The sequence below is a fragment of the Gasterosteus aculeatus genome, chromosome 4 (genome assembly GCF_964276395.1).
Source record: "Gasterosteus aculeatus chromosome 4, fGasAcu3.hap1.1, whole genome shotgun sequence".
Classification (NCBI taxonomy): domain Eukaryota; kingdom Metazoa; phylum Chordata; class Actinopteri; order Perciformes; family Gasterosteidae; genus Gasterosteus; species Gasterosteus aculeatus.
Genome location: NC_135691.1, coordinates 18,126,489 through 18,132,607, shown reverse-complemented (window position 1 = coordinate 18,132,607; position 6,119 = coordinate 18,126,489). Strand labels below are relative to the sequence as shown.

At 44.1% G+C, this 6,119-nt stretch overlaps 22 non-coding genes across 22 annotated transcripts in view; all 22 read left to right on the top strand.

Moving 5' to 3' along the window:
- Positions 1–13, top strand: part of trnap-ugg (transfer RNA proline (anticodon UGG)) — a 72-nt gene extending 59 nt beyond the window's left edge. Inside the window, exon 1 of the tRNA in view lies at positions 1–13. This exon is cut by the window's left edge and continues 59 nt beyond it. This is a non-coding gene — a tRNA (tRNA-Pro).
- A 178-nt stretch (positions 14–191) lies between these two features.
- Positions 192–263, top strand: trnap-agg (transfer RNA proline (anticodon AGG)). The gene has a single exon. It is a non-coding gene; the product is annotated as a tRNA-Pro (tRNA).
- A 178-nt stretch (positions 264–441) lies between these two features.
- trnap-agg (transfer RNA proline (anticodon AGG)) lies at positions 442–513 on the top strand. The gene has a single exon. It is a non-coding gene; the product is annotated as a tRNA-Pro (tRNA).
- A 178-nt stretch (positions 514–691) lies between these two features.
- On the top strand, positions 692–763 carry trnap-agg (transfer RNA proline (anticodon AGG)). The gene has a single exon. It is a non-coding gene; the product is annotated as a tRNA-Pro (tRNA).
- A 428-nt stretch (positions 764–1,191) lies between these two features.
- On the top strand, positions 1,192–1,263 carry trnap-agg (transfer RNA proline (anticodon AGG)). The gene has a single exon. It is a non-coding gene; the product is annotated as a tRNA-Pro (tRNA).
- A 178-nt stretch (positions 1,264–1,441) lies between these two features.
- trnap-ugg (transfer RNA proline (anticodon UGG)) lies at positions 1,442–1,513 on the top strand. Its single transcript has one exon. It is a non-coding gene; the product is annotated as a tRNA-Pro (tRNA).
- Positions 1,514–1,689: 176 nt separating this feature from the next.
- trnap-ugg (transfer RNA proline (anticodon UGG)) lies at positions 1,690–1,761 on the top strand. The gene has a single exon. It is a non-coding gene; the product is annotated as a tRNA-Pro (tRNA).
- A 178-nt stretch (positions 1,762–1,939) lies between these two features.
- Positions 1,940–2,011, top strand: trnap-ugg (transfer RNA proline (anticodon UGG)). The gene has a single exon. It is a non-coding gene; the product is annotated as a tRNA-Pro (tRNA).
- A 178-nt stretch (positions 2,012–2,189) lies between these two features.
- On the top strand, positions 2,190–2,261 carry trnap-agg (transfer RNA proline (anticodon AGG)). Its single transcript has one exon. It is a non-coding gene; the product is annotated as a tRNA-Pro (tRNA).
- Positions 2,262–2,439: 178 nt separating this feature from the next.
- On the top strand, positions 2,440–2,511 carry trnap-ugg (transfer RNA proline (anticodon UGG)). The gene has a single exon. It is a non-coding gene; the product is annotated as a tRNA-Pro (tRNA).
- Positions 2,512–2,689: 178 nt separating this feature from the next.
- Positions 2,690–2,761, top strand: trnap-agg (transfer RNA proline (anticodon AGG)). Its single transcript has one exon. It is a non-coding gene; the product is annotated as a tRNA-Pro (tRNA).
- A 428-nt stretch (positions 2,762–3,189) lies between these two features.
- On the top strand, positions 3,190–3,261 carry trnap-ugg (transfer RNA proline (anticodon UGG)). Its single transcript has one exon. It is a non-coding gene; the product is annotated as a tRNA-Pro (tRNA).
- Positions 3,262–3,437: 176 nt separating this feature from the next.
- On the top strand, positions 3,438–3,509 carry trnap-ugg (transfer RNA proline (anticodon UGG)). The gene has a single exon. It is a non-coding gene; the product is annotated as a tRNA-Pro (tRNA).
- A 178-nt stretch (positions 3,510–3,687) lies between these two features.
- trnap-ugg (transfer RNA proline (anticodon UGG)) lies at positions 3,688–3,759 on the top strand. Its single transcript has one exon. It is a non-coding gene; the product is annotated as a tRNA-Pro (tRNA).
- A 178-nt stretch (positions 3,760–3,937) lies between these two features.
- trnap-agg (transfer RNA proline (anticodon AGG)) lies at positions 3,938–4,009 on the top strand. Its single transcript has one exon. It is a non-coding gene; the product is annotated as a tRNA-Pro (tRNA).
- A 178-nt stretch (positions 4,010–4,187) lies between these two features.
- On the top strand, positions 4,188–4,259 carry trnap-ugg (transfer RNA proline (anticodon UGG)). Its single transcript has one exon. It is a non-coding gene; the product is annotated as a tRNA-Pro (tRNA).
- A 178-nt stretch (positions 4,260–4,437) lies between these two features.
- Positions 4,438–4,509, top strand: trnap-agg (transfer RNA proline (anticodon AGG)). The gene has a single exon. It is a non-coding gene; the product is annotated as a tRNA-Pro (tRNA).
- A 428-nt stretch (positions 4,510–4,937) lies between these two features.
- trnap-cgg (transfer RNA proline (anticodon CGG)) lies at positions 4,938–5,009 on the top strand. Its single transcript has one exon. It is a non-coding gene; the product is annotated as a tRNA-Pro (tRNA).
- A 235-nt stretch (positions 5,010–5,244) lies between these two features.
- Positions 5,245–5,316, top strand: trnap-ugg (transfer RNA proline (anticodon UGG)). The gene has a single exon. It is a non-coding gene; the product is annotated as a tRNA-Pro (tRNA).
- A 176-nt stretch (positions 5,317–5,492) lies between these two features.
- Positions 5,493–5,564, top strand: trnap-ugg (transfer RNA proline (anticodon UGG)). The gene has a single exon. It is a non-coding gene; the product is annotated as a tRNA-Pro (tRNA).
- A 178-nt stretch (positions 5,565–5,742) lies between these two features.
- On the top strand, positions 5,743–5,814 carry trnap-agg (transfer RNA proline (anticodon AGG)). Its single transcript has one exon. It is a non-coding gene; the product is annotated as a tRNA-Pro (tRNA).
- Positions 5,815–5,992: 178 nt separating this feature from the next.
- On the top strand, positions 5,993–6,064 carry trnap-agg (transfer RNA proline (anticodon AGG)). Its single transcript has one exon. It is a non-coding gene; the product is annotated as a tRNA-Pro (tRNA).
- The last annotated feature ends 55 nt before the right edge of the window (positions 6,065–6,119 follow it).

Below are 6,119 nucleotides of genomic sequence, written 5' to 3'. Positions count from 1 at the left end.
CCCGGACGAGCCCGGAATTGGTCTTTTAAAAAAGGCAATAGATGTGATTAGTAAAATGAAATATGTCTATACAAAAATGTTACTTCCAAATTTTTTCAACTAACGTAGAGTCTAGAGATGCGCGTGTCGAATTCTCTCGCCCAGCTATTTGCAAATATGTCCCGTTGACATGTAACTTTCACCCTTTTGTCGGCTCGTTGGTCTAGGGGTATGATTCTCGCTTAGGGTGCGAGAGGTCCCGGGTCCAAATCCCGGACGAGCCCGGAATTGGTCTTTTGAAACAGTCAATGGCTGTGATTAGTCAAACGAAAAATTTCTATACGAAAACGTTACTTCCAAATTTATTCAACTAACGTAGAGTCTAGAGATGCGCTTGTCGAATTCTCTCGCCCAGCTATTTGCAATTATTTCCCGTTGACATGTAACTTTGACCCTTTTGTCGGCTCGTTGGTCTAGGGGTATGATTCTCGCTTAGGGTGCGAGAGGTCCCGGGTCCAAATCCCGGACGAGCCCGGAAGTGCTCTTTTGAAAAAGTCAATAGATGTGATTAGTAAAATGAAATATGTCCATACGAAAAGGTCACTTCCAAATTTATTCAACTAACGTAGAGTCTAGAGATGCGCTTGTCAAATTCTCTCGCCCAGCTATTTGCAATTATGTCCCGTTGAAATGTAACTTTCCCCCTTTTGTCGGCTCGTTGGTCTAGGGGTATGATTCTCGCTTAGGGTGCGAGAGGTCCCGGGTCCAAATCCCGGACGAGCCCGGAAGTGCTCTTTTGAAACAGTCAATGGCTGTGATTAGTCAAACGAAATATGTCGGAATGAAAATGTTACATCCAAATTTATACAATTCAGGTAGAGTCTAGATATGCGCTTTTCAAATTCTCTCGCCTAGCTATTTGCGATTATGTCCTGTTTTCATGTAACTTTCACCCTTTTGTCGGCTCGTTGGTCTAGGGGTATGATTCTCGCTTTGGGTGCGAGCGGTCCCGGGTCCAAATCCCGGACGAGCCCGGAATTGGTCTTTTAAAAAAGGCAATAGATGTGATTAGTAAAATGAAATATGTCTATACAAAAATGTTACTTCCAAATTTTTTCAACTAACGTAGAGTCTAGAGATGCGCGTGTCGAATTCTCTCGCCCAGCTATTTGCAATTATTTCCCGTTGACATGTAACTTTCACCTTTTTGTCGGCTCGTTGGTCTAGGGGTATGATTCTCGCTTAGGGTGCGAGAGGTCCCGGGTCCAAATCCCGGACGAGCCCGGAAGTGCTCTTTTGAAAAAGTCAATAGATGTGATTAGTAAAAGGAAATATGTCCATACGAAAAGGTCACTTCCAAATTTATTCAACTAACGTAGAGTCTAGAGATGCGCTTGTCGAATTCTCTCGCCCAGCTATTTGCAATTATGTCCCGTTGAAATGTAACTTTCACCCTTTTGTCGGCTCGTTGGTCTAGGGGTATGATTCTCGCTTTGGGTGCGAGAGGTCCCGGGTCCAAATCCCGGACGAGCCCGGGATAGGTCTTTTGAAAGTCAATAGATGTGATAAGTAAAATGAAATATGTCTATACGAAAATGTAACTTCCAAATTTTTTCAACTAACGTAGAGTCTAGAGATGCTCTTGTCGATATCTCTCGCCCAGCTATTTGCAATTATTTCCCGTTGATATGTAACTTTCACCCTTTTGTCGGCTCGTTGGTCTAGGGGTATGATTCTCGCTTTGGGTGCGAGAGGTCCCGGGTCCAAATCCCGGACGAGCCCGGAAGTGCTCTTTTGAAACAGTCAATGGCTGTGATTAGTCAAACAAAATATGTCGGAATGAAAATGTTACATCCAAATTTATTCAATTAACGTAGAGTCTAGAGATGCTCTTGTCGATATCTCTCGCCCAGCTATTTGCAATCATTTCCCGTTGACATGTAACTTTCACCCTTTTGTCGGCTCGTTGGTCTAGGGGTATGATTCTCGCTTTGGGTGCGAGAGGTCCCGGGTCCAAATCCCGGACGAGCCCGGAAGTGCTCTTTTGAAACAGTCAATGGCTGTGATTAGTCAAACGAAATATTTCTATACGAATACGTTACTTCCAAATTTATTCAACTAACGTAGAGTCTAGAGATGAGCTCGTCGAATTCTATCGCCCAGCTATTTGCAATTATTTCCCGTTGACATGTAACTTTCACCCTTTTGTCGGCTCGTTGGTCTAGGGGTATGATTCTCGCTTAGGGTGCGAGAGGTCCCGGGTCCAAATCCCGGACGAGCCCGGAAGTGCTCTTTTGAAACAGTCAATGGCTGTGATTAGTCAAACGAAATATGTCGGAATGAAAATGTTACATCCAAATTTATACAATTCAGGTAGAGTCTAGATATGCGCTTTTCAAATTCTCTCGCCTAGCTATTTGCGATTATGTCCTGTTTTCATGTAACTTTCACCCTTTGGTCGGCTCGTTGGTCTAGGGGTATGATTCTCGCTTTGGGTGCGAGAGGTCCCGGGTCCAAATCCCGGACGAGCCCGGAATTGGTCTTTTAAAAAAGGCAATAGATGTGATTAGTAAAATGAAATATGTCTATACAAAAATGTTACTTCCAAATTTTTTCAACTAACGTAGAGTCTAGAGATGCGCTTGTCGAATTCTCTCGCCCAGCTATTTGCAAATATGTCCCGTTGACATGTAACTTTCACCCTTTTGTCGGCTCGTTGGTCTAGGGGTATGATTCTCGCTTAGGGTGCGAGAGGTCCCGGGTCCAAATCCCGGACGAGCCCGGAATTGGTCTTTTGAAACAGTCAATGGCTGTGATTAGTCAAACGAAAAATTTCTATACGAAAACGTTACTTCCAAATTTATTCAACTAACGTAGAGTCTAGAGATGCGCTTGTCGAATTCTCTCGCCCAGCTATTTGCAATTATTTCCCGTTGACATGTAACTTTCACCCTTTTGTCGGCTCGTTGGTCTAGGGGTATGATTCTCGCTTAGGGTGCGAGAGGTCCCGGGTCCAAATCCCAGACGAGCCCGGAAGTGCTCTTTTGAAACAGTCAATGGCTGTGATTAGTCAAACGAAATATGTCCATACGAAAAGGTCACTTCCAAATTTATTCAACTAACGTAGAGTCTAGAGATGCGCTTGTCGAATTCTCTCGCCCAGCTATTTGCAATTATGTCCCGTTGAAATGTAACTTTCACCCTTTTGTCGGCTCGTTGGTCTAGGGGTATGATTCTCGCTTTGGGTGCGAGAGGTCCCGGGTCCAAATCCCGGACGAGCCCGGGATAGGTCTTTTGAAAGTCAATAGATGTGATAAGTAAAATGAAATATGTCTATACGAAAATGTAACTTCCAAATTTTTTCAACTAACGTAGAGTCTAGAGATGCTCTTGTCGATATCTCTCGCCCAGCTATTTGCAATTATTTCCCGTTGATATGTAACTTTCACCCTTTTGTCGGCTCGTTGGTCTAGGGGTATGATTCTCGCTTTGGGTGCGAGAGGTCCCGGGTCCAAATCCCGGACGAGCCCGGAAGTGCTCTTTTGAAACAGTCAATGGCTGTGATTAGTCAAACAAAATATGTCGGAATGAAAATGTTACATCCAAATTTATTCAATTAACGTAGAGTCTAGAGATGCTCTTGTCGATATCTCTCGCCCAGCTATTTGCAATCATTTCCCGTTGACATGTAACTTTCACCCTTTTGTCGGCTCGTTGGTCTAGGGGTATGATTCTCGCTTTGGGTGCGAGAGGTCCCGGGTCCAAATCCCGGACGAGCCCGGAAGTGCTCTTTTGAAACAGTCAATGGCTGTGATTAGTCAAACGAAATATTTCTATACGAATACGTTACTTCCAAATTTATTCAACTAACGTAGAGTCTAGAGATGAGCTCGTCGAATTCTATCGCCCAGCTATTTGCAATTATTTCCCGTTGACATGTAACTTTCACCCTTTTGTCGGCTCGTTGGTCTAGGGGTATGATTCTCGCTTAGGGTGCGAGAGGTCCCGGGTCCAAATCCCGGACGAGCCCGGAAGTGCTCTTTTGAAACAGTCAATGGCTGTGATTAGTCAAACGAAATATGTCGGAATGAAAATGTTACATCCAAATTTATACAATTCAGGTAGAGTCTAGATATGCGCTTTTCAAATTCTCTCGCCTAGCTATTTGCGATTATGTCCTGTTTTCATGTAACTTTCACCCTTTGGTCGGCTCGTTGGTCTAGGGGTATGATTCTCGCTTTGGGTGCGAGAGGTCCCGGGTCCAAATCCCGGACGAGCCCGGAATTGGTCTTTTAAAAAAGGCAATAGATGTGATTAGTAAAATGAAATATGTCTATACAAAAATGTTACTTCCAAATTTTTTCAACTAACGTAGAGTCTAGAGATGCGCTTGTCGAATTCTCTCGCCCAGCTATTTGCAAATATGTCCCGTTGACATGTAACTTTCACCCTTTTGTCGGCTCGTTGGTCTAGGGGTATGATTCTCGCTTAGGGTGCGAGAGGTCCCGGGTCCAAATCCCGGACGAGCCCGGAATTGGTCTTTTGAAACAGTCAATGGCTGTGATTAGTCAAACGAAAAATTTCTATACGAAAACGTTACTTCCAAATTTATTCAACTAACGTAGAGTCTAGAGATGCGCTTGTCGAATTCTCTCGCCCAGCTATTTGCAATTATTTCCCGTTGACATGTAACTTTCACCCTTTTGTCGGCTCGTTGGTCTAGGGGTATGATTCTCGCTTAGGGTGCGAGAGGTCCCGGGTCCAAATCCCAGACGAGCCCGGAAGTGCTCTTTTGAAACAGTCAATGGCTGTGATTAGTCAAACGAAATATGTCGGAATGAAAATGTTACATCCAAATTTATACAATTCAGGTACAGTCTAGATATGCGCTTTTCAAATTCTCTCGCCTAGCTATTTGCGATTATGTCCTGTTTTCATGTAACTTTGACCCTTTTGTCGGCTCGTTGGTCTAGGGGTATGATTCTCGCTTCGGGTGCGAGAGGTCCCGGGTTCAAATCCCGGACGAGCCCGATGGAACTTATTTGATGCTGTTAGCGGTTGTAATTTGTAAATGATGACAAAAAAGTTACTCCCCAATTTGGTCAGTGAACGACCATATTGCTAGTATGTTTCCAAAAAATAGGCAAACACAACAAACTAGTTAAAAAAAACAAGCAATTTGTTGACCACGGATACGCTGATTCAATTCTCTTGCCTGGCCAAATAGGATTTTGTCCCATGGACATAGCATTAATAGTTTTTGTCGGCTCGTTGGTCTAGGGGTATGATTCTCGCTTTGGGTGCGAGAGGTCCCGGGTCCAAATCCCGGACGAGCCCGGGATAGGTCTTTTGAAAGTCAATAGATGTGATAAGTAAAATGAAATATGTCTATACGAAAATGTAACTTCCAAATGTTTTCAACTAACGTAGAGTCTAGAGATGCTCTTGTCGATATCTCTCGCCCAGCTATTTGCAATTATTTCCCGTTGACATGTAACTTTCACCCTTTTGTCGGCTCGTTGGTCTAGGGGTATGATTCTCGCTTTGGGTGCGAGAGGTCCCGGGTCCAAATCCCGGACGAGCCCGGAAGTGCTCTTTTGAAACAGTCAATGGCTGTGATTAGTCAAACGAAAAATTTCTATACGAAAACGTTACTTCCAAATTTATTCAACTAACGTAGAGTCTAGAGATGCGCGTGTCGAATTCTCTCGCCCAGCTATTTGCAAATATGTCCCGTTGACATGTAACTTTCACCCTTTTGTCGGCTCGTTGGTCTAGGGGTATGATTCTCGCTTAGGGTGCGAGAGGTCCCGGGTCCAAATCCCGGACGAGCCCGGAATTGGTCTTTTGAAACAGTCAATGGCTGTGATTAGTCAAACGAAAAATTTCTATACGAAAACGTTACTTCCAAATTTATTCAACTAACGTAGAGTCTAGAGATGCGCTTGTCGAATTCTCTCGCCCAGCTATTTGCAATTATTTCCCGTTGACATGTAACTTTGACCCTTTTGTCGGCTCGTTGGTCTAGGGGTATGATTCTCGCTTAGGGTGCGAGAGGTCCCGGGTCCAAATCCCGGACGAGCCCGGAAGTGCTCTTTTGAAAAAGTCAATAGATGTGATTAGTAAAATGAAATATGTCC